Below are 16,689 nucleotides of genomic sequence, written 5' to 3'. Positions count from 1 at the left end.
TCTTTTATTTCACTGAGCAGTGGTTTGTAGTTCTCCTTGAAGAGGTCCTTTACATCCCTTGTAAGTTGGATTCCTAGGTATTTCATTCTCTTTGAGGCAATTGTGAATGGAAATTCATTCCAGATTTGGCTCTCTGTTTGTCTGTTACTGGTGTATAAGAATGCTTGTGATTTTTGCACATTAATTTTGTATCCTGAGACTTTGCTGAAGTTGCTTATCAGCTTAAGGAGATTTTGGGCTGAGACAATGGGGTTTTCTAAATAGACAATCATGTCATCTGCAAACAGGGACAATCTGACTTCTTCTTTTCCTAACTGAATACCCTTGATTTCTTTCTCTTGCCTGATTGCCCTAGCCAGAACTTCTAACACTATGTTGAATAGGAGTGGTGAGACAGGGCATCCCTGTCTTGTGCCAGTTTTCAAAGGGAATTTTTTCAGTTTTTGCCCATTCAGTATGATATTGGCTATGGGTTTGTCATAAATAGCTCTTATTATTTTGAGAGACGTTCCATCAATACCGAATTTATTGAGCATTTTTAGCATGAAGGGCTGTTGAATTTTGTCAAATGCCTTTTCTACATCTATTGAGATAATCATATGGTTTTTGTCTTTGGTTCTGTTTATATCCTGGATTACGTTTATTGACTTGCGTATGTTGAACCAGCCTTGCATCCCAGGGATGAAGCCCACTTGATCATGTTGGATAAGCTTTTTGCTGTGCTGCTGGATCCGGTTTGCCAGCATTTTATTGAGGATTTTTGCATCGATGTTCATCAGGGATATTGGTCTAAAATTCTCTTTTTTTGTTGTGTCTCTGCCAGGCTTTGGTATCAGGATGATGTTGGCCTCATAAAATGAGTTAGGGAGGATTCCCTCTTTTTCTATTGATTGGAATAGTTTCAGAAGGAATGGTACCAGCTCCTCCTTGTACCTCTGGTAAAATTCAGCTGTGAATCCATCTGGTCCTGGACTTTTTTTGTGGTTAGTAGGCTATTAATTATTGCCTCAATTTCAGAGCCTGCTGTTGGTCTATTCAGGAATTCAGCTTCTTCCTGGTTTAGTCTTGGGTGAGTGTAAGTGTCTAGGAAATTATCCATTTCTTCTAGATTTTCTAGTTTATTCACGTAGAGGTGTTTATAGTATTCTCTGATGGTAGTTTGTATTTCTGTGGGGTCGGTGGTGATATCCCCTTTGTCATTTTTTATTGCATCTATTTGATTCTTCTCTCTTTTCTTCTTTATTAGTCTTGCTAGCAGTCTATCAATCTTGTTGATCTTTTCAAAAAACCAACTCCTGGATTCATTGATTTTTTGGAGGGTTTTTTGTGTCTCTATCTCCTTCAGTTCTGTTCTGATCTTAGTTATTTCTTGCCTTCTGCTACCTTTTGAATGTGTTTGCTCTTGCTTCTCTAGTTCTTTTAATTGTGATGTTAGAGTGTCAATTTTAGATCTTTCCAGCTTTCCCTTTTGTGCATTTAGTGCTATAAATTTCCCTCTACACACTGCTTTAAATGTGTCCCAGAGATTCTGGTATGTTGTGTCTTTGTTCTCATTGGTTTCAAAGAACATCTTTATTTCTGCCTTCATTTTGTTATGTATTCATATATAGTCATTCAGGAGCAGGTTGTTCAGTTTCCATGTAGTTGGGTGGTTGTGATTGAGTTTCTTAGTCCTGAGTTCTAGTTTGATTGCACTGTAGTCTGAGAGACAATTTGTTATAATTTCTGTTCTTGTACATTTGCTGAGGAGTGCTTTACTTCCAACTATGTGGTCAATTTTGGAATAAGTGTGATGTGGTGCTGAGTAGAATGTATATTCTGTCGATTTCAGGTGGAGAGTTCTGTAGTTGTCTAATAGGTCTGCTTGCTGCAGAGATGAGTTCAATTCCTGGATATCCTTGTTAACTTTCTGTCTCGTTGATCTGTCTCATTGATCTGTTGACAGTGGAGTGTTGAAGTCTCCCATTATTATTGTATGGGAGTCTAAGTCTCTTTGTAAGTCTCTAAGGACTTGCTTTATGAATCTGGGTGCTCCTGTATTGGGTGCATATATATTTAGGATAGTTAGTTCTTCCTGTTGAATTGATCCCTTTAGCATTATGTAATGGCCTTCTTTGTCTCTTTTGATCTTTGTTCGTTTAATATCTGTTTTATCAGAGACTAGTATTGCAATCCCTGCTGTTTTTTGTTCTCCATTTGCTTGGTAGACCTTCCTCCATCCCTTTATTTTGAGTCTATGTATGTCTCTGCATGTGAGATGGATCTCCTGAATACAGCAAACTGATGGGTCTTGACTCTTTATCCATTTTGCCAGTCTGTGTCTTTTAATTGGAGCATTTAGTTCATTTACATTTAAGATTAATATTGTTAGGTGTGAACTTGATCCTGCCATTATGATATTAACTGGTTATTTTGCTCATTAGTTGATGCAGTTTCTTCCTAGCCTCAATGGCCTTTACATTTTGGCATGTTTTTGCAATGGCTGGTAAGGGTTGTTCCTTTCCATGTTGAGTGCTTCCTTCAGGGTCTCTTGTAAGGTAGGCCTGGTGGTGACAAAATCTCTAAGCATTTGCTTATCTGTAAAGGATTTTATTTCTCCTTCACTTATGAAACTTAGTTTGGCTGGATATGAAATTCTGGGTTGAAAATTCTTTTCTTTAAGAATGTTGAATATTGGCCCCCACTGTCTTCTGGCTTGCAGAGTTTCTGCCGAGAGATCTGCTGTTAGTCTGATGGGCTTCCCTTTGTAGGTAACCCGACCTTTCTCTCTGGCTGCCCTTAAGATTTTTTCCTTCATTTCAACTTTGGTGAATCTGGCAATTATGTGTCTTGTAGTTGCTCTTCTCGAGAAGTATCTTTGTGGCATTCTCTGTATTTCCTGGATTTGAATGTTGGCCTGCCCTACTAGGTTGGGGAAGTTCTCCTGGATGATATCCTGAAGAGTGTTTTCCAACTTGGTTCCATTTCCCCCCTCCCTTTCAGGCACCCCAATCAGATGTAGATTTGGTCTTTTTACATAATCCCATACTTCTTGCAGTCTTTGTTCATTTCTTTTTCTTCTTTTTGCTCCACACTTCTCTTCTTGCTTCATTTCATTCATTTGATCCTCAATCGCTGATACTCTTTCTTCCAGTTTATCGAGTCGGTTACTGAAGCTTGTGCATTTGTCACGTATTTCTCGTTGTCATGGTTTTCATCTCTCAGTTCGTTTATGGCCTTCTCTGCATTAATTATTCTAGTTATCAATTCTTCCACTCTTTTTTCAAGATTTTTAGTTTCTTTGCGCTGGGTACATAATTATTCCTTTAGCTCTGAGAAGTTTGATGGACTGGAGGCTTCTTTTCTCATCTCATCAAAGTCATTCTCCATCCAGCTTTGTTCCGTTGCTGGCGATGAGCTGCATTCCTTTGGAGGGGGGGATGCACTCTTATTTTTTGAATTTCCAGCATTTCTGCCCTGCTTTTTCCCCATCTTCATGGTTTTATCTGCTCTGGTCTTTGATGATGGTGACATACTGATGGGGTTTTGTTGTGGGTGTCCTTCCTGTTTGTTAATTTTCCTTCTAACAGTCACGACCCTCAGCTGTAGGTCTGTTGGAGATTGCTTGAGGTCCACTCCAGACCCTGTTTGCCTGGATATCAGCAGCAGAGGCTGCAGAAGATAGAATATTGCTGAACAGCAAGTGTACTTGTCTGATTCTTGCTATGGAAGCTTCCTCTCAGGGGTGTACTCCACCGTGTGAGGTGTGGGATGTCAGTCTGCCCCTAGTGGGGGATGTCTCCCAGTTAGGCTACTCAGTGGTCAGGGACCCACTTGAGCAGGTAGTCTGTCCATTCTCAGATCTCAACCTCCGTGTTGGGAGATCCACTGCTCACTTCAAAGCTGTCAGACAGAGTCATTTGCATCTGCAGAGGTTTCAGCTGCTTTTTGTTGTTGTTGTTTAGCTGTGCCCTGTCCCCAGAGGTGGAGTCTACAGAGACAGGCAGGACTCTTTGAGCTGGTGTGAGCTCCACCCAGTTAGAGCTTCCCAGCCGCTGTCTTTATCTACTTAAGCCTCAGCAATGGCGGATGCCCCTCCCCCAGCCTGGCTGCTATCTTGCCGCGAGATTGCAGACTGCTGTGCTAGCAATGAGGGAGGCTCCGTGGGCATGGGACCCTCTTGGCCAGGTGTGGGATATAGTCTCCTGGTGTGCCCGTTTGCTAAGATCCTTGGTAGAGCGCAGTATTGGGGTGGGAGTTACCCGATTTTCCAGGTGTTGTGTGTCTCAGTTCCCCTGGCTAGGAAAAGGGATTCCCTTCCCCCTTGCACTTCCCAGGTGAGGCCATGTCTCCCCCTGCTTCAGCTCTCGCTGGTCGGGCTGCAGCAGCTGACCAGCACTGATTGTCAGGCACTCCCTAGTGAGATAAACCCAGTACCTCAGTTGAAAATGCCGAAATCACCTGTCTTCTGTGTCGCTCACGCTGGGAGTTGGAGACTGGAGCTGTTCCTATTTGGTCATCTTCAAAAAAGAAGTTTAATGGACTCACAAATCCACATGGCTGAGGAGGCCTCACAATCATGGCAGAAAGCGAAAGGCATGTCTTACATGACAGCAGACAAGAGAGAAAACTTGTGCAGGACAACTCCCACTTATAAAAACATCAGATCTTATGAGACTTATTCACTATTATGAGGACAGTGTGGGAAAGATCTGCCCCCATGATTCAGTTACCTACCACCATGTTTCTCCCATGACATGTGGGAATTATGGGAGCTACAATTTAAGATGAGATTTGCGTGTGGTCAGAGTCAAACCATATCACTCCTCAAAGGCCATTTGATCAAGAAAGGAATTATGGAGGAAATCAAATTTATTGAAACAAATAAAATGGAAACACAACATACCAAGACTTGTGGGAGACAGCAAAAGCAGTGCTCAGAGGGAATTTTATAGAAATAAACACATATAGAAAAAAGTAGAAATATTTTAAATAAACAATCTAATGATTTACCTCAATGAACTAGAAAAGCAAGAACAAAACAAATTGAAAATTAGTAGAAGAAAGAATAGAGATCAAAGCAGAACTAAATGAAATAGATTTAAAAAACAAAAAAACAATGAAAGGAAATGTTTTTTAATAGATAAACACAATCAATAAACTGCTAGGGGGAATAACCAAAAGAAAAAGAGAGAAGACTCACAAAAGTAAAATCAGAAATGAAAAAGGAGACATTACAACTGATACCACAGAATTAGAAAAGATTATCGGAGACTATTATGAGCAATACACACTAACAAAACAGAAAATCTAAAGGAAATGAATAGATTTCTAGACTGATATCACCTATCAAGACTGAATGAGGAAGAAATAAAAAACTTGAACATACCAATAATGAGAAATGAGATTGAATCAGTAATAACAGGCCTCCCAACAAGGAAAATCACAGACCTGGATGGCTTCATTGAAAAGTACCACCAAACTTTCAAAAAAGAGCTAACATCAATTTTCCTCAAATTATTTCAAAAAATCTAAAGGAGAAAATTTTCCCTAACTCATTGTATGAGGCAGCATTACCCTAATGCTAAAACCAAACAAGAATGCAACAAAAAAGAAAACTACAGTAAAATGCTTCTGATGAACACAGATAGAAAAATTCTCAACAAAATACTAGCAAACCAAAACCAACAGCACATAATAATAATAATAATAATAATAATAATAATAATGTGCCAGGATTAAGTGGGATTTTTACCAGGGATGCAAGAATTGTTCAACATATGCAAATCAATAAACATGATACATCACATCAACATAATGGACAAAAACCATATGATCATCTCAATAGATGAAGAAAAATCATTTTGCAATATTCCCCCATGATAAAAAGTCTCAAGAAAGTAGGCAAAGAAAGATCATACCTGAAGATAATACAGGCCACTTATGACAAACCCACAGCTAACATTGTACTGAATGGGGAAAACCTGAAAGCCTTTACTCTGAGAACTGGAACAAGACAAGGATTCTCCCTTTCACCATTCTTATTTGATGTAGTACTAGAAATCCTAGCCAGAGCAATCAAACAAGAGAAAATTAAGGTATTCAAACTGGATAAGAATAAGTCTAATCGTCCCTCTTTGCTGATGATATAATCTTACATCTAGAAAAAACCAAAGACTCTACCAGAAAAACCTCTTAAATCTATAAATAAATTTAGTGAAGTTGTAAGATACAAAATCAACACACAAAAATCAATGGCATTTTTATACGTGAATAATGACCTAGTGAATAAAGAAATAAAGGAGGCCATCCCATTTACAGTAACTGAAAAAAAAAACAAACCTAGGAATAAATTTAACCAAGGAGGTGAAAGAACTGTGCAAGAAAAACTATAAAACATTGATGAAAGAAATTTAAGAGTACACAACAAGTGAAAATGAAAAGATGTTTCATGTTCATAAATTAAACAATTATCATTAAATAATCATACTAATATTTTCACATTCTTAAAATAATTAATATCATTAACATAATATCACTGAAATTGAATATTAGTCATTAAAAATTAATTACCATATTCATATCATTAAAATTACCATATTTCCCAAAGTGATCTATAGATTCAATGCAATCTCCATTCAAATATCAATGTCATTTTTCATAGAATTAGAAAAAGCAATCCAAAAATTTGTATAGAACCAAAAAAGAGCTTGAATAGCCAAAGCAATCTTGAGCAAAAACAACAAAGCTCGAGGCATCACCTGACCTGACTTCAAAATGTGTTACAAGGCTATCATAACCAAAATAGTATGGTATTAGTATAAAAACAGGCACACAGACCAGTGAAACAGAATAGACAATTCAGAAATACATTCATTTATTCACAGTCAACTGATTTTAGACACAGGCACTAAGAACATACACTGGGAAAAGGATACCTTCTTCAATAAGTGGTACTGGGAAAATTGGATGTCCACATGCAGAAGAATAAAAGTGGGCTTCTATCTCTCACCATATAAAAAAATCAACTCAAGATGGATCAAAGACTTGAATGTAAGACCCAAAACTATGAAATAACCAGAAGAAAATGTAGGGAAAACACTTCGGAATATTGGTGTAGGCTAAGATTTATGTATGGTGAAGATCTCAAAAGTATAGATAGAAACAAACAGATAAATTGAACTCTATAAAACTAAATAGCTTCTTCACAGCAAAGGAAACAAGAGTTAAGAAACAACACACTGAATGGGAGTATATATTTGCACACTATTCATCCCACAAGGGACTAATATCCAGAATATACAAAGAACTCACCTCAATGGTAAAAATAAAAATCAAATTAAAAAGTGAGCAAAGGACAAGAATAGACATTTTTCAAAAGAAGATATACAAATGACCAACCATATATGAAAAAATGCTTAATATCACTAATCATCAGGGAAATTCAAATCAAAACCACAATGAGATATACCCTCTTACTCTAATTAGAATGGCTATTAATAAAAATAATAAATAACAGAAGATGCAAAGAAAAGGGAACTCTTATACAATATTGGTGGGAATGTCAATTAGTACAGTTGCTATAGAAAACAGTATGACATTTCTCAAAAGCTAAAAATAGAGCTGCCATATGATCCAGCAATTCTGCTGTTGGGTGTATGTTGAAAAGAAAGGAAATCAATATATTGAGGATTCTACACTTTCATGTTTATTGCAACACTCTTTAAAATAGCTAAGATGTGGAATTCACCTAAGTGTCCGTCAACTGACAAATATACAAAGTAAGTGTGGTATATAAACGCAACGGAATACTGTTCGACCATAAAAAGAATGAAATCTCATCATTTAAAGCAACATGGATGGAAGCGGATGTCATTAAGTGAAGTAAGCTGGACACAAAAAGGAAAATTTTACATGTTCTCATTCATATGTGGGAGCTATAAAAAGTTGATCTCGTCGAGGTAGAGAACAGAATGGTAGATACTAAAGCCTAGGAAGGGTGTGTGGGTAGGAGGGGGGTGATGAAGAGAGGTTGGTCAATGGGTACAAACATACAGTTAGAAGTTATAAATTCTCATGGTCCACAGCAGGTTAGGGTGACTGCAGCTAGTAACAACGTATTGTAAATGTCAAAGTAGCTGGAAGAGAGGACTTGAAATGTTTCCAACACATAGAAACGATAAATACTCAAGGTGATGGATACCCTAAACACCCTGATTTGATCATTATACTTTCTCTGCATGTAACAAATACTCACATGTACCCCATAAATATGTAAAATATTATGTGTCAATTTAAAAACCTAAAAAACTCATTGAATAAGTATGAGCTCTACATACATTTAAGAAAGGTTAATAAAAACAAGTAATATAGTTTTTTAAAAATTGGAAAAGCTGTCTCCAACATTTGAGCCATTAAAATAATGGAGAGACTTTATCGTTATGGATACATTAGAGATAGATAATACATGTAAAGTTAAGTGGTTATTTATCTTTATGAAAATGTACAGGTAGACTCCTCAAAGTTTGTGAAGATCTAAAATCAATGGAAATGAATGACCAAAATCTCTTTGCAGCTGGTAGGAAGAGGCAGGTAAGTCTCGGTGAGAAATTGCAAAATAATGTATTAGAAAAAGAGAGTATGGAGTATACTTAAAGCACAATATTCTGACTTACTAATTAAAAAGAAAGGGGAATTTGATGCCACAATAGGCTATTCCCAAGTATACAGGCCTAAAAAGTTAAAAACAAAATGGAGATGGGTTTAATCCGGGAGCAGTCAAAAGAAAAGAATCCTCGTGCAACTCCTTGGTCAGCTTCATGCAGCGCAGGTGAATTCCTCATTCACACTACTCCAGAAGATTCCGAGAATAGCTGGGGAAATACCCTGGTGAGAGTCGCAAGAGCTCCAGTATGCAAGTAGCCTGATAAGAGGAGACTCTGAAGTCTGCAGTAAAAGAAGCAGAGAAGGGATGTGATTCATTTAAATACGGTTGTGAATGGAGTGCACAGAGCTAACATAGGCTCATTCAACTCACACAATACTAGGAAGTACATGGTGACATATCAAATTCATCATCTGTGTTTTGGAAAATCCCACATACCAAGGTGGTTTTCAATCCCAGGGTCACAACTTAGTTTCTCTTTCTTCCTTATAGCAGTTCCCAAGGACTCAGCCTCTTTGACGTTGCTATGAAGCACATAGTCCTACACCCATTCAGAACTACTCTTTTATTCCCTAAACATGACATAATCTTCCCTAATCATGATAATGATAATTATGGCCAACATTTTTTGGGATGTTGCTATGTGTCAGTCACTCAGCTCAATGATTTATGCATTAATTTATTTGAGCCTCACAATATTCTTATGAGTTAAGTACTAACATTATCCATTTTATAGAGGAGGACCTTGTGTTACAGACAGGTTCAGACCTTGCCCAAGGTGGAATGAGAATTCATCGTCAGGCCTTCTGTTTCCGGGTCCTCCATGTGTAACCACTGAGCTACAGTGATTTTCATGCTGCTTCATCTGGATCTTGAAATGCTGGGCCCTCTTACTTGATGCTGCCTGCAACATATGCCTTATTCATTTTTCCTTTACTATCTTGGATAATACCTCCTTTATAGTATTCTCTGACCCTAAGACTGAGTCAGGAACCCTTCTTCATGTTTCCATAGCATCCTACACTAAGCTCTATCATAGCACCCCTTGCTCGCTACATTGTTACTCCCATTTACCTTTCTCTTCTATTGATATTGTGAGTTATTTAACATCAGGGACTCTTTCCAATTCTTTATTCACTCAGTAAATAATTACTGGGAAACTAAAATGTACTAGCCATTGAATTCATAGACCTTGACAAATAGTATGGGAATAAGAAATATTTGATGAATAAATAAATAAATTAATGCTCTTCTTTGGGGTACTTCTCCCTTTAAGAATCAGTTGTGAACTTTGTCACAGATCTCACTGAGAAATATAAGAATTAACTGCATAACCACATTGAATAGGTTATAAAATTGATTGTATTCATGCACAGTTGTTGTAATTATTGCCCTTTGTCTTTGCCTTCCAATTCTTTCTAAAATCATCATTGGAAGTCTTCCTGGTTAAACACACCTTCTTTAATATCTCTGCTGATGGAATGCTTCAGACTTTATGTACACTTACAGCCTACCATCTAGCATTCACTAGGTGCCACTTTTCTAAGCACTTTGAGATATTAATGGATTTAATCCTCACAATAACTCTGTAAAGAAGGTGCTATCATTAAGCCCATTTTAGAGATAAAGCAATTGAGACACAGACAAGTTAAATAACTTGCCCACAGTTACATAGTTAGGACCTGGCAGAAACAAAATTAAATTCGGGGCAGTGTGGCTTCAGAGTGCACACTGCTTCCCATTACACTCTATTTCCTCTTTGAGGCATAACAATGGAAAATTGCATTTTGACACATTTTTTTGTGAGAGATCACTTGGTAAAAATTTTATGGAGAGAAACATGGCACTCTATCAAAGTTGAAGATGCTCATAACCTTTGACTTTGCATTTTTTCACTACTTGTTACTCACTTACGTGTGAAATGACATGTTACAAAGTTTTCTATTGCAGAAATGTTTGTTATGGTAACAACTGGAAAAGAAGACCAACACATTGACCTCTATTTCTGAAAACATGGCCAATATGATAGTTTGAATGTCTCTCCCATAGCCTGGCTTTGCATTAGTCATCTAAAGGAGCAGAGCTAAGGAAAGTAATGCCCAGGACTCCAGATATTTGGGAAGAATGCTTGATCTGGGACCCTCCCAGGGCAGTATTTCCTGGCAATTCATACTGATGGAAATGAATGGATCACCCCAGATATTTATCAGTCTTCACTATCTCTGCCTCCTTATTGTGTCATCAAAGATTCAGATGGAGGTTAAGTACAGAGGAAACTGAAGTGCCTGGCCCATTCAACGTTTTCTTCCTCTCGGACCTGGACCCACCTTTTTAATGGTGAAGTAGGATAGCTGTTTTCGTAATTTCATTGTTCACATTATGTTGAAATTTTCCTTCCCTTTGATCTCTGCCCTTAATCCAGTAGGTCATTAGAAGTTTCTTAGTTTATTTCCAAGAGTGCTGAGCTCTTGATCAGTAGAGGAGCAAAGATAACCCCTGTGCCTGGAACATTACCCAAGAAATCCAAAAAACTGTTGCTGTTTAGACCACTGTGTAAGCTGTTACATAGTTGGAGCCTCACCTCTGTTTTTCCTTTGTCCGTTTCCTTCAGATTTAGACATTCTTCAGTGCCAAGGTCAAAGTCCACTGCTGTGACTGAGCTCTTCTTTGAAGGTTTCTCCAGCTTCATGTGACAGCACAGACTTGTCTTCTTTGATGTCTTTCTAACTTTGTACCTGCTAACTCTCTCTGGCAATGTGATTATTGTGACCATTATTCGTCTGGACAATCACATCCACACCCCCATGTACTTCTTCCTGAGCATTGCTGTCTATCTCTGAGACCTGCTGCATGGTGGCCATTATTCCCCATGTGCTTTCTCACCTCTTGAATCCTCACTAGCTTATTGTCATGTAAGGCTGTGTGACTCAGCTCTTCTATCTGACTTTTGACATCAACAACTGCTTTCTGCTCATAGCCATGGGATATGATTGCTATGTGGCCATCTGCAACCCCCTACAGTATTCATAGGTAAGAAGGCTTGTGTCTGGCTGAGATCTGGGTCACTGAGGATTGGCCTGGGCATGGCCACTGTCCAAGTAACATCCCTGTTTGGCCTGCCCTTTTGTGATACCTTTGTCATCTCCCACTTATTCTGTGATGTGACACCCCTGCTGAATCTGGCCTGCACAGACACCACTGTCAATGAGATCATCAACTTTATTGTCAGTGTCTGTGTCCTTGTCCTACATATGGGCCTGATCTTTATCTCCTATGACCTCATCATCTGCACCATCCTTAAGATTGCTTCAACTGAGGGTAGGAAGAAGGCCTTTGCCACCTGCACCTCCCGCCTCATAGTGGTCATCAGCCACTATGGCTGTATTTCCATCGTCTACCTGAAGCTTAAGTCCCAGAGTTTTCTGGGGAAGAACAGACTCATCTCTGTGACCTTCACCATTATCACTCCCCTGCTGAACTCTGTCATGTGCAGCCTGAGGAACAGGAGCTCAAAGATGCTCTGTGCAGAGCCGTGAAGAAGAAACTGTTCAGTGTGTCAAGACTGTGATGGCCTCCCTTCGTGTGCTTACTTCTCCAAAGTTTTGGCAGTCAGGAATATTGTGATTCTTCACAATCCAGGGAGCCTCCTATGGGGCCTGCTCCTGGAATGTCATCACAGGACATGCCTTCTCTCAGATTAGTAGTCATATTCCCATGAAACCAGGTAAAAGGGCCTGTGAGTTTCACCAGTTCTTACTCCTGCCAAATAACACAAAAATGGAAGATTCATGTTGGACACCTTGTAAAAAGCTTCAGATATGTTATTCTATTTTGAGGCTAGGGAACCTTCAGAGGGGAAAATGGAATGTGTTAATTTAGTTGTTTTTTATACAATTTCCCCCTTAGATCCACCTTTTTGCGTTATGTCTTTATTTGTTCACAAACTTTAGTATAAGTTTACTAGTTCCTCTTTCAGTGGTGTGGGCATCACCCTCACCCCATGGAGCCCATGGTGAGCCATGAGTATATGCTGTTTCTCCTCGATAGTGCTACCTCATGTTTTGCACCACCATTATCATAGGATATAAAGACGAGGAATTAATATCACACTGACAACAAAGTTCTATATGTTTGTACATCACTTTATAATTTATAAGGAACTTTCACACATAGGATGTCACTTGATCCTTAATGAACTCTATAGAATAAGCTGGGAAACAATTATGTTATTGTCCCTATTTTAGACCTGAAAATACTAAAGCGCATATAGATAGAATTTATCTGCCCAGGCACACAAAACTAGACATTTGTAGTGATAGGATTTGGATCTAGTTCGCTTATCATTGTCACTTGCTTTTTGTAATGAATGGAGTAACATGAAGCAGGAACTTCTTGAGAAAAATCATGGTCTTCTCAAGAAGACCATGTACGGGCAAGGCTCTCACTGTTCTATGAAGCATGTCTATGTATTTTAGGGGAAAAAAGCATCTTCTCTAGACATTTCTGTTGAAAACTGCTGTAATAATTTTACTGCCCTCGCCTAATAAATTGTCACAAATCTATGATGCTTGAGCTGTAAATGATACTCCTTTGGATGTGGCACTGTCGTGCACTGCACAACCTGCAGAATCCTACGCTGCAATTCTAACTATGGGTATGAAAAAGGATACTGGAGACAATAGGCAATAGGTGCCTAGTTCCTTTCCCAGGGTCTATATTCATTTCTGGATTGTCTAAGAGGTGTAAGATATTAAATGCTATTATTGGCTGAAATACCTCCAGTTTCCCCAACTCAGGCCTGTTCAAGAGAATGTTCAAGTTATTTCAAAAGGTACAGTTATTATTGACTATAGTCATCCTGTCATGCTGTCAAATAGTAGGTCTTATTAATTTTTTCTATATTTTTGGTACCCATTTACAATCCCCATCTCCCCCTCAAGCCCACAGCTATCCTTTTCAGCCTCTGGTCTCTCTCTATGTCCATGAGTTCAATTGCTTTGATTTTTAGATCCAACAAGTGAGATCTAAAGTAAGATCTAAGTGAGAATATGCAATGTTTGTCTTTCTGTGCCTGGCTTATTTCTCTTAACATAATGTTGCATTCCTGTTGTTGCAAATGACTGGATCACATTCTAATTTTATGCCTAAACAGTACTACATTGTGTATATGTACCACATTTTCTTTATCTATTCATGTGTTGATGGACACTTAGGTTGCTTCCAAATCTTAGCTATTGCAAACAGTGCTGCCACAAACATAGGAGTACAATCTCTTCGATACACTGATTTCCTTTCTTTTGTGTATATATCCAGCAGTCGTATTGCTGGATCATATGGTAGCTCAATTATTAGTTTTTTGAAGAACCTCGAAAAAGTTCTCCATAATGGTTGCGCTAATTTACACTCACACCAGCTGTGTGTAGTTGTTCTCTTTTCTCCACATCCATGCCAGCATTTGCTATTGTCTTGTCTTTTGGATATAAACCATTTAACTGGGGTGAGATGATATCTCATTGTAGTTTTGATCTGCATTTCTCTGATGATCAATGATGTTGAGCACCTTTTCATATGTCTGCATGCCATTTGTATGTCTTCTTTTGAGAAATGTCTATTCAAATCTTTTGCCTATTTTTGATCAGATTATTAGATTGTTTTCCTATAGAGTTGTTTGAGCTCCTTATATTTTTTTTTATTAATCCCTTGTCATGTGGGTGGTTTGAAAATATTGTCTTCCATTCTGTGGGTTGTCTCTTCACTTTGTCGAATGTATACTTTACTATGAAGAAGCTTTTTAACTTGATGTGATCCCTTTTGTCCACTTTTGATTTGGTTGCCTGTGCTTGTGGGTTATTGCTCAAGATATTTTTGCCCAGGTTAACAATGTCCTGGAGATTTTCCCCAATGTTTTCTTGCAGTAGTTTCATGGTTTGAGGTCCTAGATTTAATTCTTTAATCCATTTTGATTTGATTTTTGTGCACGGTGAGCGATAGGGTCTAGTTTAATCCTTCTGCATATGTATACCCTGTTTTCCCAGCACCATTTATTGAAGAGACAGTCTTTTCCCCTGGTTTATGTTCTTGGTCCCTTGTTTAAAATAAGTTCATTGTAGGTGTGTGGATTGGTTTCTGTGTTCTCTATTCTGTTCAATTCTTCTATGTGTTTGTTTTTACGACACTAGTATGCTGTTTTGGTTGCTATATCTCTGTGGTATAATTTGAAGTCAGGTAATGTGATTCCTCCTGTTTTGTTCTTTTTGCTTAGGATAGCTTTGGCTCTTCTGAGTCTTTTGTGGTTCCATATAAATTTTATGATTGGTTTTTCTATTTCTGTGGAGAATATCATTGGTATTTTCATAGGGATTGCACTGAATCTGTAGACAGCTTTGGGTACTATAAATAGTTTAACAATATTGATTCTTCCACCCATTAACAAGGAATCTTTTTCCTTTTTTTGGTGTCCTTTTCAATTACTTTCATCAGTGTTTTATAGTTTTCATTATAGAGATCTTTGGTTAAGTTCATTCCTAGGTATTTGATTTTATGTGTGGCCATTGTAAATGGGATTTTTAAAAAAATTTCTTGTTCACATTTTTGACTGTTGGCATATAGAAATGCTACTAATTTTTGTATGTTGATTTTTTATCCTGAAAGTTTACTGAATTTGTTTATTAATTCTAATAGTTTTCTTGTGGAGTCTTTAGGTTTCTCCAAATATAAGATCTTAGCATCTGCAAAGAGGGATAATTTGGCTTTTTCCTTTCCAATTTGGATGCCCTTTATTTCTTTATCTTGTCTGATTGCTCTAGCTAGGACTTCTAGTACAATACTGAATAACAGTGATGAAAGTGGGCATTCTTGTTGTGTTCCAGATCTTATAGGAAAGGCTTTCAGTTTTTCCCACTCCGCCAGTGTAATTCAGTATGATACTAGCTGTTAGTCTGTCATATATGGCTTTTATTTCTTTGAGGTATGTTCCTTCTAGCCCCTGATTTTTAGGGGTTTTATCATGAAGGGATGTTGGATTTTATCAAATGCTTTTTTAAGCATCAGTTGAAATGATCATACGGTTTTTGTCCTGTATTCTGTTGATGTAATGTATCACATTGATTGATTTTCAAATGTTGAACCATTCCTGCATCCCAGGATTAAATCCCACTTGGTCATGATGAATGATCTTTCCAAAGTATTGTTGGATTCAGTTTGCTACTATTTTGTTGAGGATTTATGCATCAATATTCATAAAAAATATTGCCCTGTAGTTTTCCTTCTTTGATGTGTCTTTGTCTGGTTTTGGCATCAGAATAATGCTGGCTTTGTAGAATGAGTTTGAAATATTCCTTCCTCTTCTACGTTTTGGAATAATTTGAGTATGATTGGTATTAGTTCTTTAAATGTTTGGTAGAATTCAGCAGTGAAGTCATCAGGTCTTGGGTTTTCTTTCCTGGAGACTTTTTATTATGGCGTCAATCTCATTACTTGTTTATCTGTTCAGGTTTTGGATTTCTTCTTGGTTCAATCTTTGTAGGTTGTATGTATCTAAGTATTTGTTCATTTCTTCTAGGTTTTCCAATTTATTGGCATATACTTGCTCATAGTAGCCACTAATCATCCTTTGAATTTCTGCAGTATCAGTTATAATGCCACCTTTTTCATTTCTGATTTTATTTATTTAGATCTTCTCTATTTTTTCTTTGTTAGTCTGGCTAAAGGTTTGTCAATTTTGTTTAACTTTTCAAAAATCTAACTTTTTATTTCATTGACCTTTTGTGTTTTTTTTAATTTTAATTTTATTTATTTCTGCTCTAATCTTTATTATTTCTCTTCTACTAATTTTGGGTTTGGTTTCCTCTTGCTATTCTAGTCCTATAAGATCATCATTAGATTTTTTTTTTTTTTGAAATTTTTTCTCTTTTTTTTGGTGCAGGCACTTATAGCTAAAAACTTCCCTCTTAGTACTACTTTTGCTGTATCCCATAGGTTTTGGTATGTTGCAGTTCCTTTATTGTTTGTTTCAAGGAGCTTTTCAATATTTCATTGACCCACTG

At 37.6% G+C, this 16,689-nt stretch overlaps 1 protein-coding gene and 1 pseudogene across 1 annotated transcript in view; one reads left to right on the top strand and one right to left on the bottom strand.

The window, feature by feature from the left end:
• LOC126935658 (sodium/potassium-transporting ATPase subunit alpha-2) overlaps positions 1 to 16,689 on the bottom strand; it is a 907,274-nt gene that overhangs the window by 758,267 nt on the left and 132,318 nt on the right. The gene's annotated exons all lie outside the window — the stretch shown is intronic.
• On the top strand, positions 8,737 to 12,212 carry LOC126953631 (olfactory receptor 10J3-like; annotated as a pseudogene).

This window comes from Macaca thibetana, chromosome 1 (genome assembly GCF_024542745.1).
Source record: "Macaca thibetana thibetana isolate TM-01 chromosome 1, ASM2454274v1, whole genome shotgun sequence".
Lineage (NCBI taxonomy): Eukaryota > Metazoa > Chordata > Mammalia > Primates > Cercopithecidae > Macaca > Macaca thibetana.
The sequence above is the reverse complement of the archived record's forward strand: the minus strand, read 5'-3'. Positions and strand labels throughout refer to the sequence as shown.